The 16,700-nt window shown below is 49.6% G+C and overlaps 1 protein-coding gene across 11 annotated transcripts in view; it reads left to right on the top strand.

Annotated features, from left to right (window-relative positions):
- The window catches only part of SYNRG (synergin gamma), a 1,253,369-nt gene that overhangs the window by 1,148,937 nt on the left and 87,732 nt on the right, over positions 1-16,700 (top strand). The gene's annotated exons all lie outside the window — the stretch shown is intronic.

The following is a 16,700-nucleotide window of genomic DNA, read 5'->3' as shown; positions in this document are numbered from 1 at the left end:
TTGTTGTTTCCAATTTTGTGCGATCACCAACCGCAACCATGCTGCAATTAGAAGGGTTATCATTCCCCGCTTATGCATTTTTGTTGGTGTCTTCGCTTGTGGTTCCAGTATAGCACACATCCAAAATGTGTCCACCAGTTGGTCAGTGCCCTGGTATATTTCCTTCATCTGTTGCTTAACCGCCCCCCAGAATTCTTGTAGCTTTGGGCAGTTTCGCCATATGTGCTGCCACTTCCCGAGCGCTTGTTGATCGGACGTTTGGGGGAACATCTTGTGGAGTCTTTCCAGGGTATAGTGCCATTTTAGCGTTACTTTGATCCACATTTCCTGGAGTTGGATTGACCTGGTTTGTTTTGGTATTAGGTACCACAGGTGGTCCCCATTGTTTTCTAGGAATCGGTTCACCTAGTGTTTCCCGACATTTACTCATACAGTTCCATTGTATTTGCTGTTCGTGGTCATTTACGTATTTGTAGACGTTGCAGACTAGACTTTACGAACCTGTGTCCGATGTGATGTATTAGTTGAAGGGTGTCAATTGTTTTATGGCTGCCTTTTATTGTTGGGGTGCTTAGTCAGTGTTTCAATTGGTTATATTTGAATCTGTCAGTTTCCTCCAAGCCTATGTCTTGAATGCAATCTTTGTGTGATCTCAATGTTTGCACTTAATACATATCCCTTATTCGAGGGGATTGGGTCCTCCGACTTATTCCATATCTGACAGTAATCACCACAGCTGTGCTGCCTCGGAAAATCTTTCGGTGTCTGCGTCCTGCGTCGATGACGTCGATACGCCGCCCTTGAGGACCTCCTCCGACGGCCGACGTCACTGGATGTTATAAGTAGGACGCACGACGCCCGTAGCCTCAGTTCCGTTTTTTCCGTGAACGTGTACGCTTCAGGAATCTCGGCACGCCTCGACTCTTTGGAGTTTCTGTTGTTTCTCGGTTCTTCGAACCTGTTAGTTTTGTGAAGTTTCTTCTTTGTGAAGGATGTCCACCTCGTCTTCCACCCCGCGTCCGGGATTTAAGAAGTGCGGGGACTGTGGGTCCAAGATGTCGGTTACGGACTCGCACGACACCTGCATCTGGTGCCTTTGGGAGGCCCATGACACGGATGACTGCGTCGACTGCCAGTCGCTCACGTCTAAAGCCTTGCGGGAGCGCAAGAAGTTATCGGTAGGTAAGGTGTCTAAGCCACGGAAGTCGAGGTCTGCGGGGCTTTCGACGGACGATTCGAGAGGCGACTCTCCGCGTCGTTGGAAGTCCAGTGGGTCTCGGTCCCGGAGTGCGTCCCGCCACTCCTCTGCCTCTTCGAGGCACTCCCGGAAGCGCTGTTATTGGTTGCCTTCCCCGTCCTCTTCCGAGGATTCCGCCTGTCGGCAGGTCGCTTACCCTACCAAGCAGGCGACACCAGAGGAATGGGCTTCCTTTGGGAAGAAAATATTAGCGATTCTCGAATCGCAGGTCACCGGTCCGTTTGCGCCTCCGAGTGGGGTCAGTCGTGATCGGTCGAGAGACACCGCTCGCGCGCCTTCGGGCTCGGGTGGTCGGCACGATTCGCAGGAGAGGTCCCGCTCGGACAAGGGGAATCGTTCTCGTCATGCCCGGTCCAGGTCCTCGATGCGCTCAAGACCGTGTGAACCTGTGATTTCTTCGAGGAAGACGTCGACGCCGGTGGCGCCAAGGTCGTCGACTAACTCTTTCGAGGCCCCGCCTCCGAAGAAGTCATCGGCGCCCATGCTGTCGAAGGACACTTTCGGGGCTCCGGCCTCGAGGCCTGTGTCGATGCCATCGATGCTGTTGGCGCTGCGTTCGGCATCAACGCTGATTCACTCGATGCTCTCGACGCCTTTCGGGGCTGTGTCGACGGGGGTACACCGAGGCTCGGTGGAACTCCCTAGAAAGGCTCTGGCCAAGGTCAAGCATGGCTTTGGTTCACATTCTGTGCCTTCTTACCGCCATCTTGAGTTTATTTCAGAGGTGGATGAGGGCTCTGATGATGGCATGGTTCCTAATACGGTGCCAGACGAGATTCTCTCGGGCCATAGCCAATTTGAGGAACTGAGGCAGTCCCTGCACGATGCTAGTGGGCTGGACACTTCTCTGGAGGTGGAGTTTTGTAGGCCTGAGCCTGGCACTCATGCCGACTCCTCGTACCGGCACCTTATGTCGAGGGTCACCGAGTACTTGGGATGGTCTGCTCCCTTGGGGGAGTTTCTTCAAGATGACCTTACGGATATCCTCGACCTTGTTCGAAAAACTGACCCGGTACTGCCGTTTCATATGGCTCTACAGAGGAGGGTGGCGGCGGCTTGGACTGCTCCGGAGAGTTGCCCGGCAGTGGGCAAGTCCTTTCTGCGAAAAGACCGCCCAGCCAGTAGCGACCCCTGCTACTTGTCCAAGCACCCCACTCCGGAGAGTTTGGTGGTGCAGGTGGCTACGGCCCTGGCAAAGCAGTTGTCGTATCCTACCATCCCTCCTGATAGGGACGACAAGCGCTTGCACGGCTGGGCGAAGAAAGTGTTTTCTTCAGGGGGTATGGCGCTTCAGGCGGCCAACTCTGTATGTGCCTTGTCACATTTCACGCATACTCTGTGGAACTGTTTCCTTAGCGGCTGATCATATTCCTGAAGGGGACGAACAGGATGGTTTCCTTGCCATGGTTCAGGATGGCAAGGATGCCATGTGTGAGGCCGTTCAGTCGGGTTTGGACATGGCAGATTGTGTCAGCCGGTCCATGGCGGCGAGCACCGTGATACGCAGGTTTGCGTGGTTGCGGAAGTCGGGGTTTGCTCCTGTTGTTCAGGCCTGGCTCCTCAACATGCCCTTTGATGGGGAACATCTTTGTGGCAGCAAGGCTGACGAGAGCCTTGAGAGGTTGCAGACCTCCAAAGCTGCAGCAAAGTCGTTGGGCACTGCAGTTCGACAACCTCCGCCTTTTCGTCCTATGGGACAGCAATGGAGGGGCAGTTACTTTCGTTATTACTCATCCTTTGGTAAAGCGAGAGGAGCTGCCAGTCAAAGGGGCCCACCGTAGGAGTGCCAGAGGTGGAAAACAAGGTACTCGAGGTGCCAAGGTCGCTCGGGCTGTTGCCTCCTTGCCCTCAGGCAATGCCGCAGCCGCTTCAGCTCAGTCATGAGGCCATGTCCCATGGTTCGCCGGTTGGGGGAAGGCTGGCGCAGCTTCTTGCAGATTGGCGCGCCATTACTTCAGATGTGTGGGTTCTGGAGATCCTAACCGACGGCTACTGTCTTCCTTTCCGGCAGAGGCCTCAAGACAATCCACCGGGGAATCTCTCTTTGAAGAGTCCAGATCTGCTCCTTGCGCAGGAAATTCGATCCCTGCTGGAGAAAGGCGCCATAGAACTGGTGCCTGTAGTGGAGAGGAACAAGGGATGGCATTCCCCTTATTTTTTGATTTCCAAGAAAGACGGGGGATTGAGACCCATCATGGACTTGCGCGGTTTGAACAAGCTCCTCAGGAAGGACAAGTTCAAGATGGTTACTCTCTCTCAAGTCCTCCAGGCCCTTAACTTCAGGACTGGTTGGTGTCTCTAGGCCTCAAGGACGCTTATTTTCATGTGCCGATACATCCAAATCACAAGAAGTACCTGAGGTTCGCGGTTGGCGACTCGCACTTTCAGTTTCGGGTCCTGCCGTTGGGATTGACCTCCCCCCGTGGGTCTTCACCAAGCTCATGGTAGTGGTGGCAAAGCACCTCAGGAAAGGGGGGATTCACGTCTACCCCTAACTGGACGATTGGTTGATCAGGACACGCTCTCCCGAGCAAGTCCTGGATCATCTGTCAGTCACCTGCCACTCCCTCCACAAGCTGGGCTTCTCCCTCAACTTAAAGAAGTCCCATTTGACACCAACTCAGAGGCTCCAGTACATCGGAGCAGTGGTCGACATGTCCCTGGGGCAGCGTTTTCCTCCCCAGGTGAGGGCTCATCACATTCAGCAGATGGTGCACAAGTTTCAGCTTGCCCAGAGTCTCCCAGCGTTCGAGTTCTTGTAATTACTCGGCCTCATGGCATCCTGCATTCTTCTGGTGCCAGAGGCCAGGTTGTGGATGAGATCTTTGCAATGGGCACTCAAGCTCCAGTGGTCTCAGTCCTCCGGCAGGATGTCGGACCCTGTTTGGGTGCCATCCTTGGTCGCCCAGGACCTTCTGTGGTGGACCGTAGAAGACAATCTGATGAAGGGGGCTCCATTTTGGCTACCCTGGCCGGAGGTGACGATCGTGACGGATGCATCCCTCACTGGATGGGGAGCTCATGCCAACGAGTTGACAGTCAGCGGTCGTTGGTCTCCGTCGGATTCCAGACTCCATATCAATCTGTTGGAGCTGAGGGCCGCCAGGCTAGCCCTGAGGGCTTTTCTGCCGACTGTGCGCGGGAAGAGTGTCCTGATTCTGATGGACAACACGGTGGCCATGCACAACCTCAACAAAAGGGGGGGGGGCAGGGCACTTCCGCTGTGCAGGGAGGCGATGCAGCTCGAGTTCTGGGCCAACCAGCAGGAAGTTTCGATCTCGGCAGTTCATCTGGCCGGAGACGACAACGAGACGGCGGACGCTCTGAGCAGGCAGAGCACGATCTCTCTCGAGTGGGAGCTGGCTCAGGAGATTCTCCTGGAGATATTCGCCCTTTGGGGGATCCCTCAAGTGGATCTCTTCGCCTCCAGTGTCAACCGGAAGTGCAAAAGGTTTTGCTCGCAGGAATTTCCTCCAAAAGGAGCCTTGGGAGACGTGTTCGTGGTGGAGTGGTCATTCCCACTGCTGTACGCGTTTCCTCCAGTCCCCGTCATCCCGCAAGTGTTGCGGAGGTTACGGAGGTTCGGTTCCCGGATGATCCTCATTGCTCCGGCGTGGGCCCAGAGGATGTGGTACCCAGACCTTCTAGACTTGTCCATCTGCCCTCCACGTCGTCTTCCCTACCGAGACGATCTGCTCTCACCGGAGGGGGGTCAGGTTCTCCATCCAGAGGTCAGATCCCTCAATCTTCATGCTTGGCTTCTGAAAGGTTGAGGTATAAGGATTTGGACCTCCCTGAAGACGTGATGGAGGTGTTGCTCTCGGCAACAACGTCCCTGTGCCGTTGGCGTAAATTCTGCGACTGGTGCAGGGTTAAGAATGTGGATCCTTTTTCATGTGACATTCCTGTAGTTCTGTCTTTTTTGCTTTCTTTGGCCCACAGGGGCCTGCAAGTGGGTACTGTTAAAGGTTACCTGGCGGTGCTGTTCATATTTAAGCGCTCGTCTGAAGTGTTCTTATTTTAAAATTCCTTTAATTTCTCTGTTTCTGAAAGGGCTCACTAATGTGTTCCCTCCGTCACCTTTGCAGGTGCCCGGTTGGGATTTGAACCTTGTTCTCAAGTTTCTGATGGGTGCTCCGTTTGAGCCTTTGCATTCATGCTCTTTGAGACTGTTAACTCTTAAAACTGTAATTTTGGTTGTGGTCACTTCTGCTCGCAGAATGAATGAGTTACAGGCACTTTCAGTTAAGCCACCCTTCACTGTGTTTCATAAGGATAGGGTTGTCCTTAGAGTTCGTCCTTCCTTTCTTCCGAAGGTGGTGTCGGAATTTCATTTAGGCCAGAAGGTTGTTCTTCCGGCGTTTTTATCCTCCTCCACATCCTGGTAAGGAAGAGGAGAGGCTCCATAGGATTGATCCTAGGAGAGCGTTAAGCTTTTATATTTCACGCATGTCCCGGGTCAGAGTGGACGATCAACTCTTCATTGGTTATGCTGAAAAGTTTTTGGGACAAGCTGTGAGGAAATGGACTTTGTCTTGCTGGATTATTTTGGCTATCTCGGAGTGTTACCGCTTGGCGGGTAAGGCCCCTACCGGTCAGCTTATGGGCCCATTCTACCAGTGGTATGGCTGCCTCTACTGCCCTACAGAGGGGTGTTCCTATTCGTAACATCTGTGATGCAGCCACCTGGGCTTCGGTACATACTTTTGTATGTCACTACTCCCTCGATTCCATCCAGGGGCAGGATCTGGCCTTTGGCAAGGCCTTTACTCCGCAATTTGATTGGGCATTCTAAATTTCTGTTTTCTAAATTCTTTTCCCACCTCCTTGCATTGGTACTGCTTTGGGAGTCTGTCATAGATATGGAATACGTCGGAGGACCCAATCCCCTCGAAGAACAAGTTACTCTCTTACCTGGTAACGTTCTTTCGATGGGATGGTCCGACGACTTATTACATATCGCTCCCTCCATGCCTTCCCTGCTACAGAATTTCTTATGCGATTGCAGCTTACATTTCCGCAAGGCTTTGTGTGGTCAGACTGGCAGAAGACTGGTGCCACACGTTCTGGGAAAAAACTACAACTGAGGCTATGGGCGTCGTGCGTCCTACTTATAACATCCAGTGACGTCGGCCGTAGGAGGAGGTCCTCGAGAGCAGCGTATCGATGTCATCGGCGCAGGACGCAGACGCGAAAGATTTTCTGAAGCAGCACAGCTGTGGTGATTACTGTCATGGATATGGAATACGTCGTCGGACCATCCCATCGAAAGAACGTTACCAGGTAAGAGAGTAACTTGTTCTTTTCTGGCATCCCACTTTTTTTCCCACCTATTGAATGCCTCTTTTTCCATCCCCGGGGGGAATTCTGGATTTCCAAACATGGGGTGAATGGCGAAGGTTCCGACTATGGTGTTCCCCTCCTTAGTGCCTCTTCCCACGCGTCCAAGCCCACCCCTATTATCTCTCTGATCCTAGTATTGGGGTGTCTCTTCTTCTTGTCTAGCCACAAAATTACCGCCCTGTCCCGTCATGTCCATATTTTGTGCGTTTGTATACGAATTGTTCGTATTACAACTGTTCGAATTACAATTGACCTTTTCACAATTGACCGAATTGTGAAGGTCAATTGTAACATATATGTGGGGGAAACGCCCCGCAACTCCCCACCCAACCCAAAACCAGATATTTGTCAATTGTGACTCTTTAAAATCGGTCAATTGTTCATTCGAATAATTTGGTGTACACCATTTTGTGTAGACCCCCCCCCCCCACCCCAGCCATTCTCTCATAACCCTTAGTTGTGCCGCCTCATAGTATCTGCGAAAATGTGGGAAAGCCAGTCCTCCTTTATTCCTTTGGGCCGTAAGTGTTGTCATCGCCACCCTGGGAGGTTTCCTTTTCCATATATATGCTATTAACGTCTTGTTCAAGGTTCTAAAGAATGACTTTGGGGACTCTAGTTGGTAAAGCTTGGAAATAGTACATTAGTCTAGGTAATATCACCGTTTTTACATCGTTAATCGACCCCACCACAATACCATTAGTGGGTTCCATTTCGTCAGGTCAATTTCGATCTTGTCCACGAGTTGGGGATAGTTTGCCCCATATAATTGTTCCTGCTTTTTTGTGAAGGTTATACCTAGGTATTGTATGCCTTTGTTGGCTTGTTTCAGTTGTCGTTTTTTCTAATCTGCCTATTATTTCAGAGGCCGCTAATGGATTTAACATTTCTGATTTTTGCTTATTTATCTTTAATCCTGAGATCTCCCCAAAGCGTTTTAACTCTTTTATTAGTGACGGCAGTGACTGTTACGGGTTTGACAGGGCGACGAGCATATTGTCTGCGAACTCTATAATTTTATGTGTCCCCCCCCCCCCCCCAACCCCATTTCTATTCCCGTCAATTGGGTTGATTCTCGTATCTTGGCTAGCAGTGGTTCTCGATATATAGCGTAGAGGAGTGGGGATAGTGGGCAGCCTTGTTTAGTTCCCTGTCCCAGTTCGACTCTCTCCGTTACTATACCGTTTAATGATATACATAGGAATGTGTTGCATAGTTTGCCCTTACCAAACGTATATAATTCTCACATAGCCCAATATGTTTCATTGCCTTAAACAACATTGTCCATTCTACCCTGTCAAATGCTTTTTTGGCATCTAGCGATACCAGGATCGTCAGGTTTTGTGGTGTTCCCGTTTTTTCTATGAGGTGGCAGATCCTTCGTGTGATGTCAAACTTTTGCCTGGTTGTTAGCAAACTGGATTGGTCCTGTCCTATTAATTTCAGTAAGAGGTGAATTAATCTGTTGGGCAGTATTTTGGTGTAGAGTTTGGCATCCAGGTTTATTAACGCTATTGGTCTACATGCCCCTGGCATTGCTGGGTCTTTGCCTTGCTTATGGAAAACTACCACTTTAACTTTGTTCATTGATGGTGTAATGTTTTAATTTGTCTTAACTGTATTGAATAGTTTTGTACGGATTGGGGTTAGGATACTATTGTATTTTATTTATAGAAAATCTCTGAGTATTCGTCTGGGCCTGGGGCTTTATTCTTTGGTAAATCCCGTATGGCTTTTTGGACTTGCTCTTCCCTTATTGCCCCCTCTAGCTCTGCCCGTTCTTCTTCCGTTATTTGTGACATAGGGAGCCTTTTTAGGTATTCCTCTTGTGATTTTTCCGAGGGGAGGTGTATAGTTTCTGGTAAAATTCCCTAAATATCTCTCCCATATCATCATTCATCGTCTCCACCTGTCCTTGACTGTTTCGAAGCATCATGATTGTTTGCATTCCCTTTTTTCCCTTAATTGTCTGGCCAGGTGTATCGGTCAGCTTTATTGGCTTTCACATAGAGCCATTTTTTTTAAATATAAGGCTTTCTCTGCTTTCTTTGTCTTAAGTGTCTCCAGGTGTCTCTGAACATGTCTCAATGCTTTCCTCAGTTAATTGCTTGGGTATTTCACCATTTCTTTTTGTATGTCGCTCAATTTTGCCTCCAATTCCTTTTCCCATCTCCGTCTCTTCTGGTTTTTACCCGCCTTTAGGGCTATTAGGTTCCCCCTCATTACTGCCGTGGAGGCGTCGCATATCATTTGTTGGGGGCCTACTCTGATTCGTTTTCACTAAAGTATTGCTATATCTGTACCCCTATTTGTTCGCTCTGTATTGGGTCATGTAAGAGGTCACTGGGTAGTTTCCATTTCCATACGCTCCCCTTCTTATTTCTCCACCTCCTGGTAATCCACAGCGGGGCGTGGTCTGATGGGGTGATTGTTCCTATCTCTATTTTGCTTATTTTCCCCACTAATCCTGTTGAAGCCCCGATATAATCTATCCGTGACATCGTTGTGTGTACATGGGAATAGTGCGTAAACCCTGGTCCTGCCCCCTTTTTGTCCTCTACATTTCACAAAGGGCCAGCGTAGTCCTTTTCCGTTGAAGTGCTTTGGAGGGGGCTAGCTTGACCTTTGTACTGTTCCCACTCCTATCTTGTCCCAGTACCCAGGCCATGTTAAAATCTCCGGCTTGGATGATTTCCCCATCGGCAAAGGTTTCTAGCTGTGATAGAACTCCCCTCAAGTATCCGTCTTGTCCCGTGTCCGGGGCATATAGTCACGCGAGCGTTACTGCCTGCGCCCTCCCCCCCCCATTTCTTTGTTTAGGAATGCACATCTCCCTTCCATGTCCGATTCATAGTCCTTGATTTGAGCTCCCAACCGATTTTGTATTGCCATTAGCACCCCTGCTTTTTTCTCCCCGGAGTTAGCTTGGTATATTTGTGTGAATGCATTTATTTTGAGTTTCCCTGTATGTTGTTTTATTATGTGTGTTTCCTGATACATGAGTATATCGAATTCCCCCCACCCCCCTAAGGTGGTGGTCCACTTTTCTTCTTTTGACTTGGGATATTTAGTCCCCTTACATTGATTGTTAGTATTTTAATGTCCATCCTCCCGGTTCTATTCGTCTCTTTCCTTCCCTTTTTTTGATGTTCCTGTATGTGGTATCCCTCCCTTCCCCCTCCACTCCCACCCTCCCCCTACTTGACAACCATAGCTCCCCTCTAGCCCCCCCCCCTAACTTCTCTCTGAGGGTGGTCCAGGTTCCTAAGTGTGCTCAAACGGAGTGTGCGTCGCATCTGGCCCTCTAGTCTCCCCAGAGATAACGGTGTGGGGAGTCCTAAACCCCACTTGAAGCTCCAAGAAGCGCCCCCACTCACTCCTCCCCTCGGGCCACCTTCTTGTTGTATGTGGTTTTCTTACCCTCTTCAAGGGTTCGTTGTGTCCTTCTCTTTCACCATTGACTTTCCCGCAGTAGGTTGTTTGCTCTCCCCCCGTTTACTCCTCATGTCTTGCTTCCCTCCTTCCACTTCCTTGTCACTGTTTTCCATCCCCACGGTTTTCTGCGGCTTGTTGCTCCAGTGCGTCTTTCCTCCGTGGTCGCTTCCCCCTCGCTTTGTATGTTCAGGATCCGCTCTCCTTCTTCACATGTAGTTATTCTGTGGTTTCTTCCCTCCCATGTGAAAAGAAGGCCGAACAGGAATGTCCATTTGTACCATATTTGTTTCCTTGTTAGGAATTGCAGACCCAAGAATTTCCTTTTTTGGAGCGTTATTTGCACCACATCCCCGTTAATTCTCACTTGCTTTACCAGCCTCGCTTTCCGCAGGATCTGTTTCTTCTGATTTTAGGACGTCATTGCCACCAACACGTCTCTCTCGGGCGGGCACCCAGCTCGCCTGTCCTTCTTGGTCCTACTCTATGGATTCTATCCATTTGTATTTGTTTCTCCATATCCTCTGCTAGAATATCTGTGAACAATTGTTGCGCTGTGCATTTCAGGTCTTTGTCTTCCACTGCTTCAGGCATATTTGTATTCGTATATTGATCCTCCTTGAACGGAAGTCCTTGTATTGGAGTTCAAAGTTCTGTGTTAGGTGTGCTAAATGTTCTAACGTCTTGTCAATTTTTTGTGAATCATCTGTTCTTTATGATTTTTTTTCTAGCGTGTCCGTTCGCTTTTCTAGTTTTGCCACATTTGTTCTTAGTTCCTGAAATGATTGCTTTATTTCATATTTCAACTTGTCAAACTGGTTGTTTGGAAAGAAGCCATGAATTGGTTTTGAAATTCTTTGAACCAGTTCTGCATGTCGTCTTTGCTTGCCATCGCACCTTCTTCTTTGTTTGATGGCATGGGTTGGTTTTGGTGGTCTCCCCCTTCTTGGATGCTTTTGTGCTACCTGACTTCCAACACTTGTCTCTTCCCGTCCCTGGGGGCTCTGCTGGGATGATGGCACCACCTTAGCTCTTGTCTTTGACATGTGGGTACTGCTTTCTCGTTATGGATGTTTACTTCTCTTTGCTCCTCCGTTCGCTCTTTTTTCCTTCCGTCCTCAGGGATCCACTATTGTTCTCCTGATGGCGAGGGGGGGGGGACTTCCTTTTTTGGGCCCCTCTCGCCCGGGGCTTGTCTCCTCCTGTACACCTTGTGTTGGTTGCCCGGGGCCTTCTTTCCACCGCGTTCTCCTATTGCCTCTCTGGGGCGTACTCTAGTTTTCCCCCTCACTTCCCCCTCCCCCCTGATTGCCTGTTGTCTTTTCCCCCTCCTCTGACCTTTATCATGTTTCTTCTGGGGGGTGGTTCTTCTGACCCTCCTGTTGATGTGTTGCCTCTGGCTGGTCTCCCCTGGTTCGGACCACCTCCCGTGTTTCCCCCAAACCCCCTGGCTCCGGTCATTTGTTCTCACTTGTCCCCCTTGTGGGGGAGAGGCCGGGGAGTTTCTGTCTTACATGGTGTCGCCTCCACGTCTGTCCACTTCCAGTGCCTCCTCACCTTATCTGGCCATCCCTCTCGCTTTACTGCTTCCCTCTTGGATGTCCTTCTTCCCGCTCTGTTTCAGGTCGGCTGGGCTCACTTCTCTCACCTTCCGACGTTGCTCGTGGGCAGCTCCTCCTCACTTCGCTCCACACCGTCACCTGCTGGGTCGCCCTGCCTCCTTTTCCGCTCAAGAGCGATTCCACTCTCTCCGCTCCTCTCCTGTGAAACGCTTGCAGGGGGTGGGGCTACTTTTCATACTACTGCTTCCCCCAGTCCGCTATTCCTCCGCTGCGCAGTCCGCCTCAGCTTGAGTACTGCTGCCTCTGGTGGTTGTTGTTGCTGTTGCCTCCCGCCTCCGCTAGCTTCTGTCCCTCGAGACACACTGCCACATTCTTTTTCGTCCTCTGGTGGGCTCTTCTTCTTCACCTCACTGCATATTGTGGAGGAGTTGTGCTGGTTCGTTTCTACGTTGCTGCTTTTTGCTACTGTTTCTTGCGGCCCGGTGGGGAGAGACACTCATGCACACCCTCCGCCGGCCGTCATCTTGGATCGCGTCCCCTTGGGTTTTAGTGATATATGGGGTGGAGATATCATTTCCCATCGTTCTCCTTCTGTTTGTTTCTGCCTTTTCCCTTTCTCTTTGACATATCTGCTGATATGTCAAATGTTTCTGGTAGTTGGTTGCTGCTCTGGCGAGTGATCGTTGCAAGATAAGGCATTGGGTACAGTGATTTTTATCTTGTTTCCGGGGTGGCTCTTACTAGTCGGGTTTGTGAGCGTGCATACCGTTGGTGTTTTCTGGCATGATGGCCAGGTGTGATTTCAATTCGCTTATCCTTTCTTTGTGGTTTCTCACTTGTCGTCCACTCCTATGGTGTGGTATTTTCTGTACTTCTAGTGGTTTTCCTTTGAATATTTGGAGGGTCGGAATACCTCCCAGTTTGAATGTCTTCTTGTGATTCTGAGGTTTAATATTTTATAATAGTGTGCTCTTTGGTTTTCTGCCCCATGCAGTCCTTGTGGATTTGGATTTTTTCTTGTCATTCCTTGGGTTTTCCTTTCTGCGTCAGGGTGTGTTGTTTTAGTTCACTACTGTGATATCATTCCTGGGGGTTTGCAGTTTTCTTTATTGGCGGGGTCTTGTGGTAGGTGTGTCTGTAACACTCCTACCATAGTTTACTCTGTTTTCCCATTCTCCCGTTCTCCTTTGCTATCTTTTTGTCCTTTGGTGGGATTTTGTTATTGGATTGGACACCCCTACATCCACTGGTATGGCCTTGAAGTACTGTGGTGGATGAATGCCCTTTGCAAGACCATAGTCTGTGTTGAGCTGTAATGAGGGGAGTGGTAAAATGTCTGTTTGTTTATAGCCAAATCGAAAGTAGGTATAGTGGCTCGGTCGCCAGCAGCGGCATACATTGCAAATGCGAGAGAATGGGTGCTGTGTCAAGTGTTGGTAGCAAGGTGGCTAAGCTGGATCGAATTTTCTGTGGGACTCGGCTGTATTCTATGGGTCGTAGTGTGTGGTGGTCGGGGGTGATGTAGGTCTGGAGCAAGGTATTATCAAATAACACATCTTATAAAGGCAAGGGGGTATGCAGCTATGTGGCCAGCTGGACCAAATATTTTTGGCACTTAGCTGTATTATATGTGATGCAACTCAAAAGGGTAGGGTGAAGTACGTCTGAAGGATGTTAGTTTTTATCATGCAGCGTATCGTAGAGGCATGGGTAGGAGTGCTATGTTCCACCTGACTGACTCACCTTGTGCATCATAATCTCTGTACGGGAGGCTGGTTGGGGGTAAGGAGTCGAGCTGGGCATGAGATCCGGACTAATTGTGGAAAGTTGCAGTGGCAAAGAGTCAGGTTTTGAGTGCCTTGCTTAAGGCGAGGTGATCCTGTATGCAGTGGATGGTTAGAGAGGGAGTTCCAGATTGTGGGTGCTTGTGCTGAAGGAGAAACCACCCATACTAGTCGATGTGGTCACTGGTAAGCGTTGAGCCTGATCTAAGGTTTCTGTTTGGCCTTTATCGGGTAGATTTATGCTGCACGTATTTCGGTCCTTTGTTGTAGAAGGCACTGTCGGTGATGCACATCGCCTTGAAGGAGGATTGCCGCCTGATTGGAAGCCAGTGAAGGACACTGGAGGGCGGGAGAGATGTGTTCTCTGGGGTCTAAGGAGTCTTGCAGCAGTAGTTTGTACTGGTATGATTTTTCTTAGCTGCGATAAGGGTACCCCTAGGTATAGGGCATTAGCATAGTCTAGTTGGGAATGGATTATAGAAATGATCAGTGACTCTGTGCAAATGAAAGGAAAAAGGCAGCAAAGGATGCATATGTGTAGGTAACAGCATTTTACCACGGAGTTGATGTGACAAGGTCAAGTCTGCATCCATGATGCGCCTGAGATTTATAACTGTGTTGCAAGTGGTGGGAGGTGGGCCTAGGAAGAGCGGCAAGGGTGTGGGTTGAGGGAAGAGGGATGTCATCCCACATAGCATTATCTCGAGTTTGCCTGGATTGAGTAGGAGGTGATTGGCTGTCATCCAGCGTTTGATCTCTGAAAATCAGGTTGCAAGATCATGGGTGATAGACACGAGGCTACTTGGGATTTTGTGTAGGATTTGGGTGTCCTCTGCGTAATTGTAGCACAACAGGCCGTAGAATCGAATGAGAGCTGGTAGCGATCTCAAATGGAGGTTAAAGAGGAGCAGGGAGATTGAGGCACCTTGCCAAACTCCATGGGCGACTGGGAACGGTGCCGAGGAGCATTAGGGCATGTGTACTATTTGAGATCTGTTGGAGAGGAAGGAGGATATCCATTTCAGAGCTGTATCCCTGATGCTGATGTTATGTAGTCTCTTAGTGAAGATGGAGTGGTCAATGGTGTAGAAGGCTGTAGAGAGGTCAAGTAGGATTAGAGAGGCACAGCTTTCTGAGTCTTTTTATTATTTTTTTTTACACAAACTGTATTTATTAGAAATGAGCCAATGACACAACTCCACAACAAACATTGCCACTTATACAGTTCCTTGTTTCCTTTACCAGCTTTGTTACACATGTGCTCATAGTTTTTAACTTTTATATAACTCCCCCACCCCCTTCCATTTAACATGTCAATATAAGGTTGAGCTAGAACACTTTTCTGCTGGTACACTTCTGTTGTCCTTATCAAGCTGACCCCCCCCCCACCCCACCACACCCCCCCTATCCTGAACCAGGTTTGCTTTCGGAGAATAGAGACCTTATGAAGCACACTTGGCTTGAAATACACTTGCTCCCTGTCCAGCATAAACTTGTGAAAGGGCAGCCAGGTGGCCACAAATATTTGGTAGGTTCCATATGCCAGAGCCGTCACCTTTTCCATAGCCATCACTCCCCATAGCCTCACCCACCACATGGCTACCACTGGCCCTTGCTCGTTCGTCCATGTCTGTGCCAGGGTAATCCTGGCTGCACTCAGCATGTGGGTGATGAGGGCGGCACCACATCCCGTGGCAGCATAGATTCCTTCAACCGTTGCTCCCAACATACCACTGCCGTATCAAAAGGTAGCTGCGCCTTAGTCACTTGCTTAATGTGGCTTAAGATTTCTTTCCATTATGCCTCTGCTACAGGACAAGCCCACCACATGTGAATCAGGTCCCCAGTCTGCCCACATCCTCACCAGCATGTCTAGGGGAAGTCCGGGTTAATAGAGTACATGCGTTGTGGCGTCATATACCACCTCAAACATAGTTTATATGCAGCTTCTTGAATTGGGATGCACTTCAAGCTTTTCATTGCCTCGTCGTCAGATTTGACCCCACGTATCCCACGTAATGGATTCTCCAAGGTCCTGCTCCCATTTCGACAAGTATGGTAGGACTTCTTCCGGGTCCAACCAGTCTATCAATCGGTAGAGCCTCGACACCCCTTTCTCAGGTACAACTTCTTTTAGTGTGAGTTCCAACCCTATTGGGTTTCTATTAACCCCCTCTTTTACTTTTGTGTTTGAGATCCAATGCCTAATCTGGGTGTATCGAAAGCGCTCGCCTTCAGGTATCTGAAACTTGTTTTTACAGTCTTCGAACATCAAAGGATTCCCCTCCACATAGAATTCCCCCAAAACCAGGGGTTGCCAGTCTCCCCAATGCATCCAAAAATTGGGTTGCGTTCCCGGCATAAAGTCTGGGTTATGGGCTATTGGTGTAAGTGGGCCTCCCCCAAATTTTATTTTCTTCCCCCGTAACACTTTATCCCAATACCAGATAGTGTCTTTTGTTGTTTCCAACAGCGTGCCCCCTCATGCCCTGTGTTTTGAAGGTAAGAAGCCTAAACTCAGGGTATGTTCATCACTTCTCTTTCCAAGTTTGCCCACCGGTTCTGGTTCTCCCGGGGAGCCCATTGAAGCATCGGGGCCACCTGTGCCGCCAATAGCTATCTGCAAAGGTCTGGTACTCCCAGTCCCCCAAGAACCTTAGATCGGAACGGGACCTTTCCAGGGACTCTGGGCCTCTGCCCTTCCCAGATAAAGGACACCATATCCCCCTCAAAGTTTTTGATCGCTAAGCTTGGGATCTGAATTGGAAGTGCGCCCACCACATACAAAAACCTAGGTAGCAGAGACATCTTCGTGGCCGTAATCCGAGCAAACCAGGACAACTCCTGCATTTTCCCATCATTTCAGGTCCTCTATCAGAGCCTTTAGTAATCCCAGGATATTAGCCCCTCGTATAACCTCTCTTATGTAGGTGTCAGGTTTACTCCCAGGTATGCCATGGTTTTCTGTTCCCATTTTAATGGATAGCTCTTCCCCCCCACTCCCGTACCTGCTCTGGGTCTTCCGTGATATTGAGTGCCTTGGATTTAGCATAATGTGAAACCCTGAGACCCTTGTGAAACTATCCAACAAAGAGATGACCCTGGGGAGGGACTGTGCCATGTCCTTAAGGAGCAATAAAACATCCTGAGTATAGGGTGACTTTTTGTGTGCCGCTGGCTACTGTGGATACCCCTTGAACCATTTGTTCGACCCGGATCGCCTGTGCCAAAGGGTCCATAGCCATGGCGAATATTAACAGGGATAATGGGCAACCCTGACGAGTTCTCTTGTGTATAGGGAGGCTGTCTGTGAGCTGCCAG

Source organism: Ambystoma mexicanum, chromosome 9 (genome assembly GCF_040938575.1).
Source record: "Ambystoma mexicanum isolate Mex_15411 chromosome 9, UKY_AmexF1_1, whole genome shotgun sequence".
NCBI lineage: Eukaryota > Metazoa > Chordata > Amphibia > Caudata > Ambystomatidae > Ambystoma > Ambystoma mexicanum.
The sequence above is the reverse complement of the archived record's forward strand: the minus strand, read 5'-3'. Positions and strand labels throughout refer to the sequence as shown.